Below are 22,950 nucleotides of genomic sequence, written 5' to 3'. Positions count from 1 at the left end.
ACTTAGGCGCCTCCCGGCGCGCGGGCTCCCCCCCCTCCTCAGCCGCACTCGCGCCACCCGAGTAACACCTGAGCTGACCCGACCCGACCGAAAGGGTTCGCTAAAATCAGGTGGAAGCTATAGTTGAGGGTATTGGAACAAGCCGGTTGCCCCGAGCCACCTGTTTTCCCACCTCTTACGTCGGAGGTTCCTAAAAAATACGGGATGGGAACTGACACGCGCCTCCTGTCGCGCGCTCCCCCTCCGGCCCCCCCCGCCCCGGGCCCCCCCCCCCCCCCCCTCCTCCCCTCAGCCGCGCCCGTCCCAGTCCCGATCCCGGTCCGGGTCCCGCTCCCCTCAGGAAGGAAGTTACAGGTTGCCAAGTCAGTGAGAGAGGCAGCGGAAAGGAGAGCGATTACAGAGGAGAGGCAAGAGCGGTGACAGGAGATGGACGCGGCTGCGGGCCGCGCACAGAGCGTACCTGTGCAGGCTGTACCTGGTGCGGAGCTGCACAACCCCGGCCGGCGGTCTCCAGCTCTTAAACACGCTGAAAAGCAGCAGCCAGCAGAGTTTACATATACTGTGGTCCTTGGAGTCATAGAATCACAGGACAGTTCGGGCTGGAAGGGACCTTAGAGCTCGCCTGGTTGCTCCAAGCCCTGTCCGACCTGGCCTTGAACATTTCCAGGGATGAGGCAGCCACAGCTTCTCTGGGCGAAAACCTGTGCCAGTGCCTCACCCAGATTTTCATAATTCCCTAATTCCCTTATGAAACATTCGGATTTGCTCATTTTATCAAGATTATATATAAAGTACACCTCCTCCTCCAATGGGACAAATAGATTAAAAAAACCCCAACTATCAGTTCATCCAACTTTTCCACTGACACCTCTGAACTGATTTCTTTTCCACTGGCACCTCTGTCTGAACTTTTGTTCTAAAAGCATTATTGTCCATGACTCATTGAATTTTTGATTTTATTTCTTTTTTGTAGGCAAGTTTTCCATTTACTCCTAAAACTGTCTCATAGCTCCTTGCCAACACCCAGCCTCTGAAGACCAGGCATTTCTGTATTGCCTTTGCTGACCATTCCAACCTCTGGTCTGGAAGTCCCCAGAGTATGGTATGTACGTGGGTGCTTGACTTTCTCATTCATCTACACCTCAGACACCACAAACATCATTGTGGGCTTGTGCAAAGGCACTGACCAGAGCAGAACTGGAGAGCAGGATGCATTTTGGCAAACCCCAAAATGACCTGGCTTTCACAGCTTCACCTTTATGAGACCTCAGCTATATATTTAAAATCCTATTTCCTAGACTGTTGTGTCATAATGTCATTAGTAATAACAATATTTTCAGTCTTACTACCTGTAACCTTATCCATATAACCTGGAAACATCAGTAATCCCTAATTAAAGGCTGGTAAGTGGCAACTGATTGCAAAAGAATTGATAATCCACTCAAAAAAATGAAAAGTCTTCATGCAGTGAAAGGTCTCATAGCTCTAACAGAGAAAGTTGGGGGGATTTAATACAGTTTTGCACCAGTGCTAAACTCAGCATGTTTTGTACTCTGTGTTTTGCAATGCTCTGCACATTAAGGAAAAGCAAAATTATTACCTGTTTCCAAAAGTTCCATCTTGAAAATCAGTAATGGAAAGGCTAAACAGGATTAAATAGGTCAATATAAACCTGAGAGAAGAGTTCCGTGTGAAGGTGAGAAAAATTAGCCCCAGTTTTGAAGGAAACGTTTACCAAGCCTTCAATTGATGCTTTTCATGGCAATTACTGGCGTGGTTTTTATGAACATCTTGAAGATTAGCTTTCCTCAAAAGGCCCATCCCATTTCTTTGGTGATAAAGCTGATGGGATTAAGAATAAATCCATTACTGTGAATAATGCATCATGTGATGAGTTATATTGGTTGAGTCTGAGTAACCTCCCTGTCAGAGGTAAATTTAGCCCAGGAAATAGTGCCTGCCCACTTTGCACAATCCAGTTCAGTCACATTAAATTTAAATGGGTTACAGCAGAGGACATCAGGCATGGCTTTTCCAGCAAAACACAGTAAAGGAGATTGCAAGTCATGAATGTTTCACAGAAGTCAAGTTAATTCTAGCATTAAGAATCAGCTTTTTGTCGGTACGATGTACAACACTCAGATTTCAGCCTGCACCACACTGGGTGTTCATACAAGGGAACACTCCATTAGTCAGCTCCCAGTAGGCCCCTGGCTTATTCCTGTCTTATAGGAATTTTAACAGCATGTTTCTAAGCACAGCCTTCTCTCAGCCTTTGGAACATCACCATTTGCAAGCAAAGCAAAACAGGGGTTAACAAGAGTTGGAGGAAAACACACATTGTAACTGTTAAATGTGGATTTGTTTCTTAATCATAGGTTGGTGTAGAAACATTATTTGTGTGCCTCCATGTAACTTATAATAAACATTTTACAACATATAACTCTATAATCTATGTATATATAAAAACTATCTAAAATATATGCATTTATAATTCGTAATATCTAATTATATAACCAAGTTTTAGCTTCTTGAAAGGAAAAGCTCATGCACATTTTTACCAGGTACCTCAGAAACTTGGAAATGCTACAGATTAGCCTGATCTATTTTGACTCAGATTATTTGTGGTCTTACTAAATGGCAGCATGTATCCCTCGGGATGTGAAATGTAAGGGAAGATCTAGCACACTTCCAAGTCATTTTGTTTAATTCATGCAAGTCTGTAGGTCTCAGGAATGGGTTTAAGATTTTCTTCATCTAATTTTATGTAGCTTCTTCCCGTTTTACTGCGTTGCTGTGCTCAAGGGGCCACAGCCCAGGGAAAAGTGGTTCTGTTTTGTTCATGGTAGTTCAGGCTTAGGGCCAAAGGAAGCTCCACAGGTGTAAATAAAGAGCAGACTTGGTTCTCAGTGTCCCTTGTGCACGACTTAAAGCTTAACTCATAAGAGTAAGAAAAAAGTGGACTGAGTTCTCACCTTATTTAATTCCCCTAGTGACCACTCTGTTGTTTAATCACATTTCTCTAATTGCAGAACCCAGGAAAAGGCTTAAAGTTAGTCCTTTTGACTGGAGTTTGTGCTTTTAAATTTAGATCACACTCTTTAAATATGCCCTGTATATAGTTCTATGGCCAGGAACTGACTGACTGTTAATCTATTTGACATTATTATTATTCCTGGCATTTAGCTTACAGCTTCTTCTTTGAACAGAGCACTCCAGAAAGATTCCTGCTCAGAGGCCTCTCTGTTGAACAAGGCTATAGTTTAGAAGGTCCAAAATATTGCTGATATATGAATTGGCAGTTAAGGTCTGACAATGTACTGGAAGTCCCTGGCTTATCTTCAGCAGCAGAAGTATGCCAAGCTGCAAGTCTGGTAAATATTTGTGATGCTCCTTTTCCTTGGATGGATTGAGTACTAAATGTCCATTTCTTTTTCCCAAATGAAAAAAAAAAATATTAAAAGACACAGATTTTTTTAGGTTTTGCCTCACAACTACAAAGAGTTTTCTGTTTCAGAGAATTACTCCTGTTTCTATTGCAAAAAAGAAGTTTAAAAGCCATCATTCTATGTCTCCGTGCAATTTATCCTTGTGCCAGGTTCCATCAAAACTAAAGGAGGAAAACCCTTGTAATTTAGAATTTGCTCATTAACCAAAATTATGAGATAGACTCTGAACTTGAGCTGTAGAGGAAGCAGAAATGGCTTCAACAACACCCACTGCAACAATTTTGCTCCGTGGGAATTAACACAGACAACATAAAAAAATGTTTAAAAGTTCCGAGATGAGCTTTCTTGCCCAAAAAAAGCAATTGAACTGTGAGAGCAATTCATCACACTTTCAAAACTGGATCCTGGTCCTTATAGTGGAAAAACACTATCAATATGTTCTTTAGCCAGCAGGATGTAGTTTGCTTTTTTAAATGTAAACTGAACCAATCTCTGTTGAACAGGTACCTTGGGCTGCCTGGCCTAAAAGCATATTAACTGGTTGTAATGCAAGACATCTTCATCTTCATGCAAGCTGTTAATATTTAATTTAGGCATGCACAGTGAGCAAATACGTAAGTGTATTAATTCCTTTGCAGTTCTCTGATGTATACAGCAGCTCTGTGATTTGATTTGAATTGATTTTGCTGCTAACTCTGGTGACCTCCAATAAAAAATTGTTGCATTCACCACAAAGTGATTTATGATGGCAAAACTCTCTATTACATAAATACTTTCCAATGCATTAGTCAGAAATCCACTATCTTACTTCATTAAACCAACAAATATAATCAATTCTTATCTGATTTACGGTTTTTTATGCAAGGAAAAATGATTTTACCTTTATGCCAAATGGAGTTAAAATGTAGATCATGTAATATGAAATGTCTGTGCCTCAGTGTGTAAGTGCCACTAATCAAAATCAGCGTCCACATTCAAGATTTGAGCTCTGATCACAGTCTGGCTGCACATTACAGGAATTAAATGCATATGCATGTTTTGATAAACAGTGCTGGGCATTAGCACTGTGCCTTTTTGCAGTTAAACAGCCACCTAGTTTTAATCACAGTGGAAAATGAAAGGCATGGCTTAAATCTGAGCATCCAGCAAATGACATTAGGAGACAAAGTGTTTACTACCAATTAGTTATGTGCCTCTTCTTTCAAAACATCCCCAAGTACTTTACTATCTGACTGCACATGCTTGTGCACTGATATGTGCATCCTGGAAATATTATACACAGGAATCACTTCAACCACATCTGAATTGCAGATACAGGATTTGCTTTCTATATGTATGGAGACAGAGAATAACACATTTACAGAAGTAATGCATCTTTTAATTTAGAAGGATAGATGTGCTGCTGAATCTATGGCTCCTCGTTACAACACAGAGTCAATAAAAAGAGCTCTCATCCAACTACTGTGGGATCCATCAATAATCCTGCCAGAAACACTAAACACTTCTTTGCTGTAGTGTCCCTCTGGCCCAGTTATTTGGATAATAATTTTGAAGTAAAACTTGTTGGGAGGGAGGTATTTGGTCATTTTTCCAAAACTGATGCTAGCCCCTAAAGCAAGGGGGAACAATGTAGGTTTTAAAAACCTACAGCAGAAAATTAAAACAATTCTGTGTTTTCTGTGCCTGAGTGATTTACTTTTTGAGATACTATAAAGAGGAGAATAAGACAGGGAGGGTTCTGTGTCCCCTCTTCCTTTGGCTTCTTTGTAAAGCTGTGCTTTACAAAGACTTGAGTGAAATCATCTCTGCCCTCTGGAGATGACCTTCAGGCTCACCAATGGAAGGGGACACTTCTTGAGGAGTACCTTGTACGTGACAGAACTCACCATCTCCTGGACTTTGGACAGCTCCCAGTAACTGGGCACTGGCCAGTCTGACTTCAGGAGACTTCTTTGGTGTGTTGGCTGCATTGAACAACTCCAGAAGTCAGCCCAACGCCACGTTACTGCAGCACTTGGCTCACGCTCACATCTCACTGAGACACAGCCCGGGCACAGCTTCGCCGTAACCTTGCGCTGTCTAGAAAGCCCAGACAACCTGCATGGGCTCTGAATGCTAATGCAGGGGTTGGCTGCCCAAACACGAGGCACTGTGGAGCCTAAGGCCTTGTTAAGATTCCATGCAAAGATGAATGATTAATAGCAAATCCAAGTCATGCTCCAGATTCTGCTGACGCACACACCCGCCCCGTTCTCCCGCACTGAGCATGGCCCCAGTGTACGGGAGGCTCTTGCTCCGGCTGCTGCAAGGGCTCTACATTTCTCTAACAGTAATTGTACCCATGCAAAGAGTACAGTGTGTAAAACCTGTCTACGTGCCGGCTTTACACACACCCATACCAGGCCCAGCAGGGATCACCTTTGTGACTTCCAGCAACAAAAAACCCATTCAGTTAACATCTGAGCTAAAGGAACAGCTCACACAACTATCCATTGCTAGCCCTCCTGTTCTTTGTCAGCACAGGTTAGACATCAGTGGGAGACTATTATCAACACACTTAGCATTACATAACTTACTAGACAAGTTATTTTTGAGCATTTAGGAGTCTCAACATTTCCAGCTCCTTGGTGGGTTTTTTTTCTGTAAGAAACAGCAGGACCCTATATAGACACCTGAAATGTCATGGGACAGACACCGGAATGAATCTGTGTCTCACCCCCTCAAGCTACAGCAGTAACTCTGCTAGCTGCCAGGAAATAACAGCCCCCTCTCTTTCTCTCTGAAGCAAAACATCTGATCTTGATCAAAAACTCTGTGTCTTACACCATTAATAGAAAACCCAGGAAATACTTGATAGCTGGGAAGGAACAGAACCACAACTCTTTGCAGTATTTAAGAAGAGTGCCTTTATTTTCTGTTCCCCCTTTCTGCTATGCAGTAACAAGAGGAAAAGGATAAAAATATTGGTATCAAAGGACTTTTCAGAAAGGATGCATTATAGTCCTTACTAAAGGAATTCAAAGTGGTTTTTATCCATCTAGACAGTTCACTGATATCTATAATATGCAACACCTATGGACTTTTTCCAGCTGGTGTAACTTTACCAGCAGGTAGAATGTTGGCATATCCTCCAGGAGTTCCTAAACACCAAACTGCTGTTTCTGGAATTAGAGATTATTTTATACATACCAGAAGAGGCTCCTTGCTGGATTTCCACTAGTTCCAAGCTACCTACACAATTCCATTGCGAGATACTATGAAAACATCTTCACAAAGACATAGTTAAGAGAGACCTCAGATGAATACATAGACAAAGCCCGACTTACAACACCAGAATCCCTTTCAGGAGGTGTTTCTCCTACACAAAGAGATGACTCAGCCTCTTGCACTGTCAGAGCATTTTCCTGTAAGACTGTACTATTTTTACATTGACTTCACACACAACTGAGCACATAATACATAGGTCAAAATAATTTGTTTCATCTTTTCTTATGTGAAATAAATGTCCTTTTGAGCCCTGTTAAACCTTGGCACTAGAGATTCTGCATTCTGCAATGCCACACAGTCTGTGCTGAGGTGGGACAGATCAATGACACACTCTTGATTACAAGGTACTTAAGGAGTGGGTCAGGTGTAAGTGCAGCTTTGTAAAGGCTGACAACTGCAGAAATAGCAAGCCAGAAGAGGAACTTACTTTTAATTTGGCATCCCCAGTTTTGCAATTTAATCCTACTGTTGAATGGTTAAAATGAAAAGCAATGACATAAATAGCCCCCGAGGCTCCCTAAGCTGAGGTTGACCAGCTGTTTCAAACATAGCTGCTCATGGGCAGAGGGTGAAGAAAAAAGAGAGTTTTATAACGGCCACAAAAAAGCCTTGATTGCTGTTCATCTGGCTTTACTTTTCACTGATGGAAATCTGTACTCAGGAGTAACAAGCAGTGCATGAGCTGAGTCCAGGACACTTGGCTGCCTGTGCAATGGCACTGATGGATGGGAATTACACAGAACTGGGCTTACACAAGCCCTCTTTTGACAGAGTTCTTTCTTGGCTATGTGTGTGCTCCAAAATGGAACTGGGAATAAATAAGTGTTTGGAAGATCTTCACCGTTATGGAAAAAATAACAGTTTGCATGTATTTTCAGTAAGATGAAGGTTTATTTCAAAGTTCTTGCCCATGTCTTGCCTAATCTTTTCAGGGTAGGTAAAGTGCTTAGCATGTACTTAAAACCCACCCTAGCAAACTATTGCGATAAAAAGGGTATTAAATAAGTTTGACATCAGTTGCAAAAAACCAAGTACTCATTGTGTGACATGTGAGCGGCTTACATTAGCTGCTACAGCACTCTTAGAAACAAATGGCTGTTTGAAATTATAACCCACCTGCCTTCTTCAAAGCAAATAGCCAAAGAAACCACCTCAATGAACAACAGACTTCCCATTAGTGCAGTGTGCTTTGTGCTTAGATTTTTGGCTAAAAAATGAAATGGTCATCTCCTTTGGTGGAGCTGTTTTAGCACAGTGCTAAAAACTCAGACAGTAGGCAAGCCCAGCTTAAATGATATTTTGCTAGGTGAAATGTATGTTTCTAGGTATGATCCGTAGATCTGTCTTTCAAATACATTTTGTCTACAAATGATTTTGTCCTCAGACTGATGCAAGACCATTTATCTATTAGTTTCAGGCTTATCACAAGAAATTAAGCACCAGAATGCTCAGTAATTAGAGACCTCACCCTGGAAAATGGATAATGACAGAGTCCTTGAAATCAATGAAGGTTAAAGCCGCATGTTTATAATAACGTTTCTATAAACCCAGGATAAGATGTTGATTAGGATATTATATCAGCCACATAACAATTAAAATTTATATTTAATCCTGTAGGGAGAGTTTATTTTGAGCACTGCATGACCTCCCAGATTTATCCAGCAAATAACCCCCCTACTTGGATTCCAAAGACAACAAATATTGTACTTTGTTCAGACTTGTCCTATGTCCGTACACTTCTCACGGATAATCATTCAGGGACATAAACTACACATGAGGTGTTCCTGAAAATAAATGTCTGCAGAATATCAACAAGCCCCATGTTTTTTTCCAACAGGAATGTATAAATGAGCTAAATCACAGATAAAAGTTCCCAGTAAGATAGCTACAAATTGTATGATGGTCCATTTGGGATCTACTGATTAATAAAATAAATAGATCTGGTTTTCCCTTGTCCTACCTGACCAAGAGGCTGCCTAAGAGGTGGTAGATTCCCCAACCCTGGAAAAAATTCAGGGCCAGGCTGGACAGGGCTCTGAGCAACCTGATCCAGCTGAAGATGCCCCTGCTCATTGCAGTGGGGTTGGACTTTAATGGTTCCTTCCAACCCAAACCAGTCTGTGATTCTATTATCTTCCCAAGGGGCTCTACATGCATAAACAGCAAGTATTCTTCACCTTTTTCTCATGAATTCCCATTATTAAGAAATTACAATTTTTGGAAATACGGTGTTTTAAGTTCTGTCTTTAACAGAAGTTTTGTATCTACTTTATGATTTTGCTTTCATATAAGAAATTTTTGGATCAGCCCCTCCTCTGTTTTAATCACACAGGCAATAAGGGTCTCCAGAACAATATACACAACCTCATATTGACTACTGAGCAAGAGTGTTCACACAGTACCTAATGCAATGTAAAACCTACAGCCTAATTTCTCTGTTTGTGTTCCTTCAATTAAACCTCAAATGTTCCTTTTAAATGTTAGGGAAGATCAGACTTGCTTAAAAATTGGTGCATGCTATTTAAAATAAGTTAAAGATTTCAGGGGAGGTAGAGTTGTTTTAGCACTCTTCAGGACCTACAAGCATTTGGGTGTTTGCAATAAGATGTGTTTTGATTTCCTAGTCAGGAAGTGAAAAATAAAATTATGAGGGGAGAAAAATATCTGACCTTTTCTAAACACTGCAATTTGTCACCTGCAATCAGGTCTACCCTCCATTACCTGCACACAGCACTGTCAGCATGTACATCACCAGGAAGACTAGCTCTAAATCTTTCTGAAATTTAAAGTTCCATAGATTTGCACTAGATCTTCCTTTGCCCTAATTCTCTTTTGTCTTTAAATTTGCTCTTACAAAGAACGCATGAGCTACAGAATTTGATATATTATTTCTCACTTGTGGTTGCCTTCAACTTTTAAAGTCGATGCCCTGATCTAATTTTAGTGGTTGTGATTCATTTCTATGACTGAAGAGAAAATCACCAGAGAATTGTATTGTATTGCCTCATCTCTTAATGAACAGAGATAGTGCTGCTCTAAAGAGTTCCAAGTTGAAAAGGACTGAGGTTTTTAGTTTAAATAGTCCATATTGGCCAGTCAAGAGTTTCTTTCTGGCAATGGGAAGGGTTGAGTCAACAACTTTAAATGCTGCAGATCTATAAATAACAGAATCTGTTAGGTAAGAGAACACTATAGACTAATTTTCATGAAAAATACTAGGTTATAACTCTTTCCAGCTCAGTCCAACTCCGTTATTATGCCTTGTTTATGATTTTTAAGCCAAGGTTTATCTGGGCTTCTAAGGTGAATGAAACTCAATGCTTGCAGCTAGACAGAGGGAAACTTTCTACACTATGCCTGTTTCTATGCCAGACAGTAAACAACCAAACACGTCCTTCTCAAACATCCTGTGTGGAAGCTTATATTGTTTAAATAACGGCTTTAGACCCAGACAGATAAAATAAGACACATCTGTTGCTTTTTTTCCTCTTAGCCTTAGTATTTGTGTAACAATAAGATTCATTCTCTTAACTGAGTTAAAGCAAGAATCTTGTTCCTTGTGGTTTTTCTCCTTTTGTTGGATGGTAAGCTAGTAGCATCAATTGTATTAGTGTTTCTGTCAGCACCCACATTAAATATGTTTCTTTAAGGGAGACATCACATTCCAGCCTACTCTGGACATCTAAATTTATATCTTTCATCACAACCATGTTGAAATCCAGCTACCACCTGGATTCATGTAGGGTTTACTTAGTGAAAAGCTCCGAATATTTCTGTTCCAAATATCAAATTAAAAATTAACTGAAGTTTCTATTTGGGTGGAACAGCCAGTAAAACACAGACACTTTCCCCTTTTGCTTCTCTCTTTCTGCTTCTTTGTAATGTCAGAGCAGATTTCCATAATCCAAATCAGAATTTGGTACATGCTGTACTTGTCTGGTATTACTTTAGGTTGTGTTTACTTTCCCTTGTTTTACAAGTTTAAAATGCCTTAGTGGCACTGCAGCCTTTTGCACTGTTTTCCATGTCCTGTGAAATTTAGAAATGGATATGTGGATTTCAACAGGGTCTTCTGGGATTTTCCCATTGTATTGACTGGAGAGCTTAGGACTAGTATTCCAGCTGAGGGTTAAACTCCCTAATGTCCATGTGGTCTCTGTTCTGGCTTACTGCCTCATTCAAGGGAAAAATAAACTGATTTTACGAGCAGAGGACCCCACAGAAGAGGCCCTGGTTCCTACTTTATCTCTGCCCCTCACACCTCTGTCAGCATTCTTGGATACAGCCAGTTCTAAGAAACAGAAACCCAGAGGAGTTTAAATGTAGCCCTGTGCCCATGAAGAAAAGTATTCCAACATTTAGGTCTGCATCAGAACATATGTGGGCTTCCTTTCTCCAGAAATCTAGACAGCAGCTTCACAAGGAAATTCCTCATCCATAAATTTTCCATACTGCCTTGTTCTTGCTAGAGAGGAGACTGAGAGGGGACTCATCTACGGCCAGGTGCCACATTCTTTCCCTTCTAGATAAGGTTGAAGTCAACAACCACGCTCCCAGAAATGGTTTTTTCTCCCTAAGTTATTCATATGCCTCAGAATTATTCCTGTTTCTAATTTTACTCAGTAGATCTGTCAGGCTGCATTTTTCTAATCTTTCATTATGACAACTAGAACACAAACTTCGCGATGCTCATTCAAACAGTGTTTTGGGTAGGGTACTTTCCTTCTGGCAAATAGTCATGGTTTCTACTGAAACAGGGTGACACTGAAACACTTTGAAAAATACCCTGTATCTTCCTTGAAGAGTACAACTGTGTGTAAGGATCTACAAGCAACAGGAACCATTACAACAAAATTGTATTAAACCCTGTATAACATGTTAATTTGGCACTGAGTTAAATAGCTTCAGTGAAGTGCACCTTTACAAAAATAATCAGATTCAGAGGCACTAAGCAATGGGGAAGTTACTTTATCCTTCTGCAAGGGAATAAAACAAATAAATTACGTGGAGGCTTACAAGTATATTTGCATTTGAGTTTTGTGAGCTCAGATTTCAGCTGTAGCTCTTACTTTGGCTTTATGTCCCTTATTACAGAACACCATGGGATCAGATTTCATCTTTTGCTACAGGTAACTGGTTAGGTTCAGTTGTTAGTTGGAATTTAGCAAGCAAATATATACCATATGCAGATATCTGAGGACTATTCTATGCATTTTACAATAGGCCTTGACTCATTTTTACTCTGTTTCATTGCAGATTCCATTTATTCTTCAACTTGAACAAAGTTATCTCACTTATCTGAAATAGCCACAATTATCAACCACAATTATATGAAAACTCCCAAACCAACTCCAAATGGAAAATATTGCTATATATATTTTGTCTGCCAATTTCTTGTAGCTTTTTTGTAAGACAAGATGCTGTCAAAATCTGATTCAGGTCAGGCAAAGCCATGACAGGATTGAAACTAAGGTGTAAATTCTGTTCTTGTGAAACTCTACAAGCCTTTTAAAATTCCAGCTCAGCAGCAAAATTAAGCACTTGCTTAGCTTTAAACATTTAAGTAGTTTGGTTGAACTGAGGTCTAAAGCTCCCTACTTACAATGGGCAACATATTTTAACTTTAAACTCAGGACCACTGTGAATGAGCTAATGCAGAAATCAATGGTAAAACCTAATGGAAAGTGAGAAAATTTGACGTTTCTTTTTTTTCTTTTGTTTCCTTTGAATCTAATTATGCCCTTTTAGTGTTTTTTTTCCCCCAGTCCTTTCCACCTACTACAGCATAATTATAAACCCGCATTTAGGAACACTAATTAAGAACATATCCACAGCAAGAATAGTAGAAAAGTGGACACAGAGAAAGTGTTCAAGCACCTGAGAGCAAATTACTACCCATAAAAAAAAGAAACCAAAACAGGAGAAACAATAAGGAAAGGAGAGAAAACAAGCTAGCTTGCTATGTGCCAGTAAATAAACTGAAAATTACATTCCCAGATGTACACCTATAGCCTTTCCTGTCAGCACTGCACCAATGTTACTGTCACATGATGGAACATCAGATATATTTCTTGAAGTTTAGAAGATTTTATGTAAGCATCTAGCAAAATAATTAAGCAACCCCTCTGAGCTTCACCCATAAAAAGTGCTGCTTTATCTGGTTTTGCAGAATAATAGGGTATTAAAGTACCCTGGAAATGCCTGTTTACCTGCTAAATGGATGTGTGCAGCCCTAAGTGTAGATACAAATCCTCCAGGAGCAGCTTTTCAGGTGTCATTTTAGGTGATGTTCAACAACAGCACAGTGTGGCTGGGCAGAAGCACAGTTGCACTGAGGAGGCTGAACAGATGTAGGACACTGACTACAACTTGCCCTCTGTAAGGTCAAGAACCAAAACTTCCAGTGGAAAAAAAAAATCATTGTAAATTAATCAGTGCAAACAACACAACTACTGTTCAGAAATTCTGATTAAAAAAAAAAGTAACCTTTCAATTACCTTGAAGAACACTTGCTCTGAAGTTTCATTCAGGTACACAGGTATTTATATTCAGACATGACAATTTGCTAATGGGGAGAGAGTGCTGCATCATGTGGTTATTCATACTTGCTTAATGGAAGTACAAAAACCTGATGAAGAGACCTGTTATCCACCTTTCAGGGAAGAAAGCACAACCCCTTTTGATCCTATTTGATTTCAAGTCTTTTCTCAGCCTGTCCAAAAGTATGACATGCCATATTTTAGACAGCCATGTAATCCAGGGGATTTCAGTTCAGTCTTTGTTTCACATGAAATTTGGAGGTGGAAACCAGCATTTTGTTATAATGTAAGTGCCTGGCAAAATACCTAAAAGCAAAGAATCATATATAATACAGAAAGAGTGACTCCTTGTTCATGCTCAACAAAGTCAGTCACAGGTGCTGTAAAAAACATTATTGTTACTTGAAATACTTTAGTAGCCTCCAAAACGATTTTACAGTGACCATCACAAAATCATTAGCTGTAATAAGATGAAATGGAAGGTAAATACTTAGTGGATTATGTGTGAGAGATTATGAATATGACCAGGGTAATTTTTATCCATTTTTAGGGACCTATGCAAAAGACAGTAATTATGTAAGGCACTGCCAGCAGAAAACACAGGAGCAAAGGACAGCATGCTGTAAAAGGTGCTAAAAAGTGCCTGAAAAAGCATTGAAAGTCTGGATTAGCATTTGCCTAATTGCTAGAGCTGTCAGAAAACCCTTCCACCTAGTTCTTTGTGCCTAGAGTTGCTTTAAAATACTGGTGCAGCCAAAATAACACGGATTGAGCTGCAGCTGTGTCCTCAGCTGGAATTAAAGCTACAGGTCCTCCTACACAGAAGCAGCTTTACTGTAGCCCCACTTTCTCCTGGAAAAAATGGATGAGCAAATTTCCTTTAGGGCAAGGACACCTATAGGCTGAGCAGATTAACAGACCTTAGACCATACTATTGTAGTTAATCAGTCCAGGAGTAAACTTCCTAAGGAATGCCAAAACCAAACAGGAGAGACCCTGGCAATGAAAATACAACCCTCCTTTCTGACACTCGGCATTTTTCCCACTGCCCAGATACATCCACACTCAGTTCACAAGAACTGAGACAGTCTGCAGTGAGGGATGACTTTGTCCCAGCATTTTCATGTTGCAGAGATCTTTCCAAAGTGTCCGTTTCTTGAAAACCAGATCCTTTGAAAATGATTTAAATTGAGAAGCCAAAACTACAACTGTCTTAAAACTTCAGGCTTCTCATGGGGAATGCCAAAGATAAAGCTTTTCCAATCTTTTCAACTACCTTTTTTTTTTCTTTCCTCTAGTTATATTATAAGCTAAGCCTGGTTCCAGAGAGCCTGTAGAACATATAAATTAGCAAAACAACCAACCTTGATTTACTCCATGTGTGAGCTGTGCTAAGTACAGTGACAAGTTACACACTGAGAAAACACAGCATGGCTCTGTAATATTTCCAGGCTCTGTGTGTAGGAGACACTGAGGAACTCAAGTTGCAGTTAAATATTTGGTATTCAGTCATATTTGTGCATAAAATGTTTAATTTCTTGGCTTCAGATTATTCATGAGCAACCAACACTCAACAGGAACATTTTGGTGGAACATTTGGCCCTCTCAACATAGGCTGCTTTTTGATTGTATGCAAGTTCTTAGAAAATCAGAGCCCTGATGCTTGTATTCAAAATTCTAAATTTAATTGCTGTAACTGTTCTGCAACTGTTGCTTCAGAAGGCCTGGTTTAACTAATGCTCATATCTTAGATCATAATCCCACAAGATGAACTAACACAGTTCAAACACAAAAGAACTCAGCGATGGAGAGCGCAGGACATAAAACACTCTCCATCAATTTTGGTGACAGGTTTCTACAATAAAAGTAAGAGTCCAAGGGTCATATTCACCAGGGCTGGCACAGGAAATCACATCCCACAGCTCCAGCAACAGATTCATCTCACAATTGTACTCCCTGCACTCCCTGTTTACTCTGTTTCCCACCTGTGAGCTCACGCTCTGCTGAGACAGGGAATGTACCCAGCTGATGTGTCCTCTGGCAGCTCTTAGTGCCAACTACCCTTTCTCCCATCTGGGACAGCAGCAGCTTCCCTGTTTAGCAGTTTTTCAACACTGCTTCTACCTTTTTCACCTCGACTTCCCCTCCATTTTGAGACTTCCAGTATGAACAGGACTCTCATTTGCCAGTGGAAAAGTGAAATATCGTGAAATAATTTTCCTGCATGGCAATCAACCGCAATTCAACTCTTCAAACGTGAAACTAAAGTAGAACAATTTGGAATCAGGACCCTTTATTTTTCTTTTCTTTTCTTCTTCGCCCTCCACTGTGCTTTATTGATAGGTGAAAGGCTAATTTAGTCTCAAGAGTGTTCTGCGTCCACCCCAACTATTTCATTTCAGTAAATAACCTCGCTGTGAATTCATTTTAATTAGTGATTTCGTACTTGGAATTGTGCAGTCGTAATACAGTAGGCGTGAGGATCTATTGAAATCGCATAAGAAAGTATAATTATTTTCAAAAGCTCTGTTGGAATAATGCAGGCAAGAAATTCTCCTGCTGTCATCTGTTTTCTGTGTCCAAGGTATCATTAGCACTTCACATTCTGTCTGTATTTATGAAAGGGTAGATGCTTGGACTTCAGGTTGTGCAGGATGCTCCCACAGTGCTGGAGATTTTTCGTTCTTTATTAGCTGTTCCTTGCTGAGATTATTATAATGAGGACAAGATTTTTACTTTATTCAACAATTTTGTTCTAATTGACTGAAAGATATCACAAAGAAATATAGGAACAAAACCTTGAGATTCAGAAGGATTTTCTCAACTTTATGGGCCTGGACCAGGATTTTTTCATGCAATGAGGAATAAATGAAGTGGGGTCTAAAAATAAAAAATCAAAAACCTTGTCATACACGTTACTGCCAACTGCAGGCTGACAAAGAAGAGGTTGGAGAAACAGTGAAAGAAAAATCTTTTAGAGCCATAAGTTCATCTCAGATACAAATCTGAACTTGCAAACAAGATGCTGGGCTTCAGCCCAGAGGTATAAAATTAAAGAGGCTGGCAACGCACAAGAAGATGAAACCAGGCATAAGATGCAGCTCAGTTCATTGCAGGACACACACACCGTGGCACAGAACAAAAGGAATGCTAAAGGCCAAATGGATTCCTAAAGACTACACTGGGTTGCACTTGATGTGCGAATTCCCTTGGAGGCCTTTTTCGTCTTTTATGCAAAATTATCCTGTTTGAGAACACTGTCAGAAATTCACTGGCACGTCAATGAAAACAAGGAGCTTGTTCTTAAAATGCAGGCAATTTACACCTACTTAGAGTGACTATAGTTAAGGAACACATACGTATGAGCTGTCAGATCTGCTCCCTTCAACTCCCTCATCGTGTAGATGTGGACATGTTGGCAGGTTTCCTGACCTGCACACAGTCTGAAGGAGTGGGCTGCCTTCAGCTGTCGGACGTGCAGGCATCTGATCCAGGATTGTCAGGCCTGGAAAGAGCAGCCTGGTTGGGGGGGAAGAGCACCAAGGTCTCAACAGCACTCCATCCCTCTGCAAAAAAAGGCTGCTCCTCATTTCTGGGAGAAGGATGCCGGCGGGAACAACCAGCGTATCTTTGCATTCCCATCTCCCTTTGCTTTTGCATCTTAAATCTCTTAAGAGAGGAAGTAGATGCAAAACTTGGATCTAGTCCATGTCTAAGCTCAGACCCTTCTCTGGCACAAACAGCAGCTCTTGAGCACGCTGGCATTTCCGAGGGGGAAATGTGCTGCTCTGTGGAGGGAGCGTGGCAGTCCTCAGGCTCCGCTCTCCGTGGGCTTGGAGTGGCAGCTGCCACTTAATGGAGTGTGGCAGCATCGAGTCTAACACAGCTGACTCCAGTAATGCTTTAGCCGGTGGCAGGGCTGTTTTGTCACACACAGATTTTGTGTTGATAGCTCTAGTGAAGTACTCGACAATAGTCAGCGGGGAGAGAAAAGCTGATGGTCTCAAAACAAATTCGTAGGAAAAGTAGCGAAATGAGAGTGTTGATATTCCATTTCAAGTTCTACTAGTTCAGAAAACAAGACTTTTAAAACCTTGTAAAATTACAGATTACAAAAGCAATTTACTGAAGCTGCCATGCCTCTGAATGTGTATCTCACTGAAAAGCCTGACAGTGTCTCTGCTTGTGCTTCCCTCTTGCGATGCAGACCCGGCGTCTGCTTTATTCATCCCTCATTTGTATTCCATTATTTCACCATTTCTCCTGACTAGATCTCAAATTTCTCAAATCTTAAACACCAGCATCTCCAAATGAGAGGAGCCTGGCTGCCAGGGAGAAGGAGCTTGTATGTGGCCTCCTCAGCACAGCAGCATCCTTCCCTGTGGCAGAAGAGCGCTGCTAATTAATTACCTGTACATTGCTCCAGGCAGGAAGGTGTTTGCATCAAGAGCATCAAACAAGTAGTAGTTTTGTTTCCAGAGAAACCTCGGGGTAAATTATATACAGAGGGTGTCATGAGATCACCTGTCTGAATTCATCAATATTAAGGGCTTTGGAAGAGCGGAAAGATGAGGACATCTTTCAATGAGGTGTGAGAGTTCAGAAAGCAATCAGGTCACCTGAAATAGAGCAGCCCTACAACCTGGGGTCAAAAACAGGGGAAAAGGGGAAAATTAAAAGGAATCCCAAGTATGAATGTTTTGTCAGTGATAGAAGAAATTAAGACTGAAGTGTATTTACCTGGGCTTTTCTATGGGATGCATGAGAAGAAGTTTGAGAAACTTGCATAAACTTAAAAACAATTTGTAACAAAGTAACTCAATAGAAGGGAGTTTAAAGGCCTAGAGAGGGGAGGATGAAGAGATAAGATGAAAAGGTCACCATGCAAAGACCTCACAAATTCTGAATTGTATGTATTCTTAACTAAGTTTTAAAAGGGAAGAGAATTTGCATATTGAAGTTGCAAAGTGGAACAGAGTCTGGTCTGTTTTGTGCAGATAAAGCTTCCCAAATATTGTGTATCACTGAGGAAAACAAAGCCCAAAACCAAAGTTCTTCTGGGAAAAATAAGGACTGAAATCAAGAAATAAACAGGAAAACCCCCCCATATTTATCCCCACCTACTGCCTTGCAGTTGCTGGAATTTGAACATCTTGGATGCATTCGCCTGCACTGGGCAAGTAATTGCTGTTTACCATCCTAGGGGAATGCCAGGAAAGCACAGGGATAATCCTCAGAGCTTGGCCCTCTTTTTCATGAAGTATGTTCAACAAAGCATACGCTTAGATCACCTGATTATGTGCCTCCCCCGGTAACCAAACCTCTGCTTTTCCCAGATATGGCAATCTTAAACACAAAAGAACGAGGAAATTGTCCACTCCATTTATGCTGCTGAAATCTGAGTTAGAACAGGCACACTTATCTCCCAGGAAAATGGTTTCTGTTAAATACCCTGGGAAGGGATGCACCCTTGGGAAGCAAGTGCGCTCCACAGAGCTGTCCAAGGAAAGGCAGAGGGACATGCTGCTTTTTTTCCAGCTCCCACTCTCTTCTGCATTTGGCTCACTGTGCAGGATAGGAGTAAAAGAGAGGCTGTGTTCCCACCTGACTGTTTCGGTGTTCCAGAGATGAGCAAGTACCCCAAACTGCACACTAATCTCAGTTTAAAGCACGCTCTGGTCCTAGACCAAAATTAGCCCCTCCTTGTACTTTATGAGAGGAAAAAGTAGATGGTTGAACACAGGGGACACAGGCTGATGAGACATTACATTAGCACCACTTTTTGGGTCTCCAAATTAGGATGCAGAAGAAGAATGCAGTCTCTGCCTTAGCCAAATGTAAAGGGAACATTTTTGCATATTTTTGATATGTGATCTTATCAGCAGACAGCTTTTTCTTTTCAGTAAAATAAATCCTGGTAATTCCACAGCACGGAAATCTGACAGTACAGAAAGTAATCTTTATGATGGCTAAAAGTCTTTGCACGGCATATATTGCAGCTTAGGATAATTATTTATTGCTGGTGTTACCACCGCTGAGCCTTTAATGCACTTGTGGCCAGTGGGCAGAAAATAAGCAATCCCTGGTGACAAAGGCAAGAATGCACTTCTTCACGTGGCAAGGAACTTTTTAAAGTTCCTGTCAGGCTGTAATATCTTTCCCCTCCATGCAAGAGTATTAAAATACAAACTTTGGATGTATAAATCAGAGCAGGGTGAGTTCACTCCTGTGCCAAGAGGGAGCCAAATGAATCCCAGGGATGTTAAAGCTGGAAGGGGCCTCCTAGATCATCTTGTTCTGCCTCCCTTCCCCTTGCCATTAACAGCTGCTGGTGTCACAAGAGCAGAATGTTAAACAGCACAAGTATGGGGAAGGAATTCTGGGCTCTCCCCTCCGGCTGCTCAGCAGTGCATTAACAGTTTCCACAATATATTTACTACAGCATTCTTTTTCTATACCTTTCTATTTCCTCACACACCATATCTGATATTCACATCATCACCTCTACAGTTATGGTGAACTTTCTTTACGTTATTCCACTGTAAGCCCGACCTTCCCTCAGGAATGCCTTTTTCTCCTAACACATAAAAAGAATTTTCTTTTTTCTGGTTTCGGCCCATTGCACCTTTTAAATACTCAATAATTCCTTCCCATCTTGACTGTCCCTGTAGTTATGATGTTTATAAGCAAGTGCATCCCTTCCTTATTGCTTCAGTATGGAGGCATGGAAGTGACAGCCACATGATAAATAGCCAAACTGAGGAATCGCACGGGAGACTTCCAAAGCCATAAAGAGGAATTATCCATCCCAAGTGCAGGCATGTGTGTATGCACACAGGTGTCCAAAAGCAGAAGGAAAGAGAGAAAGGATTTTCAGCAAGGCTGATATTCCTCCATGAGGAATGATTCTTTTAAGATACTTCGAGAGCAGCGAGGTGGATATATCAGTATGCAATTTTATTTATTTCCAATTCACAGAAACAATCACTCTGGAGATGAAATAAGTCAGAGGAGGTGATCCTGTCCACCTCTTTGCCATTAGGCACTGCATAATAATATTTCATGTTTTCTGTATTTAGGTCTCTCTCTTCCCCACATTTCTTATCTCACTAATATGCTTATTAAAGCTTTTGAATATCTTTAGACCACTTGCCTGTATTAGCTTTCTGCTTTCTGAATACCAGAGTACTTGCCCAGCACTCTTGTGATACATCATCTGAACGCAGGCTGGCTTTTCCTATTATGCAAATATTATTTTACTGAGAGTTTGATCTGTTTTTCATGTATATTAAAGAGTATAACAGCGACTACTCTTATCAGTAGCAGCGACTTGGTTATTCCTGAAACAAATAATGTTAATGCTGGTGGTATAAGCTTAGGAAAAGATATTGTATGTAAAAAGGGTTGGAAAAACAAAAAAGGTCCAGTATGTCCTGAGGAAATGGCTCACTGTTTCCTTGGTTGAACAATTTAAATATTGTTAAATATCAAGTTTTTATCCACTATAAAAACTTGACTGGATGGTCTCGCATGGGTTTCAAGTTTCGTTCAGGCCTGGTTTTTTTCCAAAAAATCTTTTTTTAATATAGTTCAAACCTCCATAAATTAGGTGCAGAGATGGTACCATAGCAACCACGAGAAAGTAAGTTTAAACACTGAGAAAATAAGCTTTTTGCTTTCTAATAGCAGGGCTTTCATATTCATATCTTCTTGCTGGGTTTGAAACACCTGCTTCTATTTCAGCTGACTTTGCTGAGAGAACAGAAGCTGTATGGCATTACTGAAGTACAATAAAATAAACCTGTTTCCTGTGAATATTCTTTGGTCATGGACAAACAGAAAACTGAATTTTGAATGGTGAGGAATTAATTTAAAAACTAAATTAAATACCATTTCCTTGAAATGGAAGGTGGTTTTTTTTTGGTATGAAACAGAATTGGTTCCCACAATGGATACAAGAATAAACCTACTTTTTCCTGCTGACTCAGGAAAATCAAATAAATCCAAACAATCACTACTGTGATTTTCTTAAATCAGTTTTGAGGCTTTCTGCCCTGTCTGCACAATAATGTGGATTTTGTCAGAACAGCTGAGGGACTGAGAGTTCAGTGTCCTGGCACGTTGCTGAGTTTTTCTGGGTTTACCTGCCTTGAGTTTAAGGCCTGGACTCCTCTTGGATTTGCATCTTTGTTTTTAAAGGTCTTGGTGTCTGGAAAAGTGGGTGTAAAATGCTGACTTAAATAGCATCTCCTGCTAGTAACATCTCCACATGCCTGTGTAGCCACGTAACTAGAAAGGTAAGGGGTAACAATCAATGAAGACTTTTTAACTAAAAGACTCAAAAAAAGTTTATCTTGAATCCTTTTGCCTTCTCAGTTATATTTTTAAGTAGGATAATTTGTCCTGTCAGTATATTGACTGCAACAGATACAGAAGATCTTAGAGTCATAGAAAGTATATCACACCAAGCACACCCTCAAATTTTGATTTATCCCGAAGTGAAGTGATTTCTACCCAACAGGAATCTCACTATCCCCACACTGCAGTTAATGAGAGGTGAACTTTAGGTGAAAACACACACAAATCTGACCAGTTCTCCCTTCTAAGCAGTCAGCCTCCCAAACATACACCGAGACCTCTAAAACTGTAACAGAAAAAAATAGTCCCAAATACACCATTTTGCAAAAATAGTCCCAAATGCACCATGTGCCCTCCTCGTTAATGTGGGGATGCGTGAGGCGGACCAGACATGTCCCTGGAATCTGGATCCCTGTCAGACGTATTGTGGTGCCTCTGAAAGGCAAAGATGGGGATGAAAAGGCAGGAAATGAGTGAGCAGAGCTCCTGGATGTTGGTGTGATGGCTGAGCTCGTCTGGGAGCTGGAGAGCTTCCAGCCCCAGCACTGTAGAGGAGAGTTGAAGAGCTGACAGCTGCCGCACTTGACCCCCTGCAATTCCGCAATTCCCCACCGCCTGCAGGGCCCAGCTGGGGCCAGGGGTGCTCAGGGCCACCCTGGGGTGATCACACCCCCATGGTCCCCTGTGTCAGCACAGGTAGAGCTGCAGAACTTGTGAAAATAACGGGATGAAAATAATTCCCTATTCTTATACCATAAATGCAAATATTACACTTCCTCTCCACTTTTTCCACGTCCTATTTCCATGGAAAGCAAGTCAAAACGAGAAGTTCTGGAAGAGGTTTTTGCCCCATCACCGTGAAGCAGCAACTACTTAGAAATGAAACCTCTAAACTTGTAACTTCAGTTCATCTTTTGCATGACTAACCCACACCTCAGGTTTCAGTTGTCCAAGAAGTAGCGTTATAATTCCTCACACCAACCCGCGCAAAGCCTTGGAACTTATGGAGCTTTACAATGGACCTAAAATTCTTAGGTCCAGGTTACAGAGGGATTCTCCAAACCTCAGATCTATGCAAATGGGCTGCAGTTATGCAGAGCAGAGCTCTGAACACACTGATATCCCTACCTCACACCTCCTTTGTACCTGAGGGAAGGCAGCTCCATTGCCATAATTAGTGCTCTTATTTATGGCTTACAGAATTTTTCAGTACGTGCTATTGACACATGTTCATTTTCCCTGTACATTTTGTATTGCAATGTCATCACTGATGACTTATTAGCAGTAAAATAATAACAGTACCAAGAACGGCTGTGTTGGAGAGGTATTGATTATTG

The 22,950-nt window shown here is 40.8% G+C and overlaps 1 protein-coding gene across 4 annotated transcripts in view; it reads left to right on the top strand.

Moving 5' to 3' along the window:
• NDST4 (N-deacetylase and N-sulfotransferase 4) overlaps positions 1-22,950 on the top strand; it is a 105,945-nt gene that overhangs the window by 8,134 nt on the left and 74,861 nt on the right. The window contains exons 1-2 of one of the 4 annotated variants that reach the window (XM_027659009.1): positions 10-110; positions 974-1,102. The exons of 1 other annotated variant lie outside the window; for it this stretch is intronic. The gene's annotated coding sequence lies outside the window, so the exon portion shown is untranslated. Of the gene's footprint in view, positions 1-9; positions 111-271; positions 363-973; positions 1,103-22,950 lie in introns of those variants that run through there. 2 more of the 4 variants (XM_027659011.1, XM_027659010.1) reach the window with 2 other exon arrangements.

Source organism: Corapipo altera, unplaced genomic scaffold, assembly GCF_003945725.1.
Source record: "Corapipo altera isolate COAL_440 unplaced genomic scaffold, ASM394572v1 255, whole genome shotgun sequence".
NCBI lineage: Eukaryota > Metazoa > Chordata > Aves > Passeriformes > Pipridae > Corapipo > Corapipo altera.
This window is presented reverse-complemented; position numbering and strand designations above follow the sequence as displayed.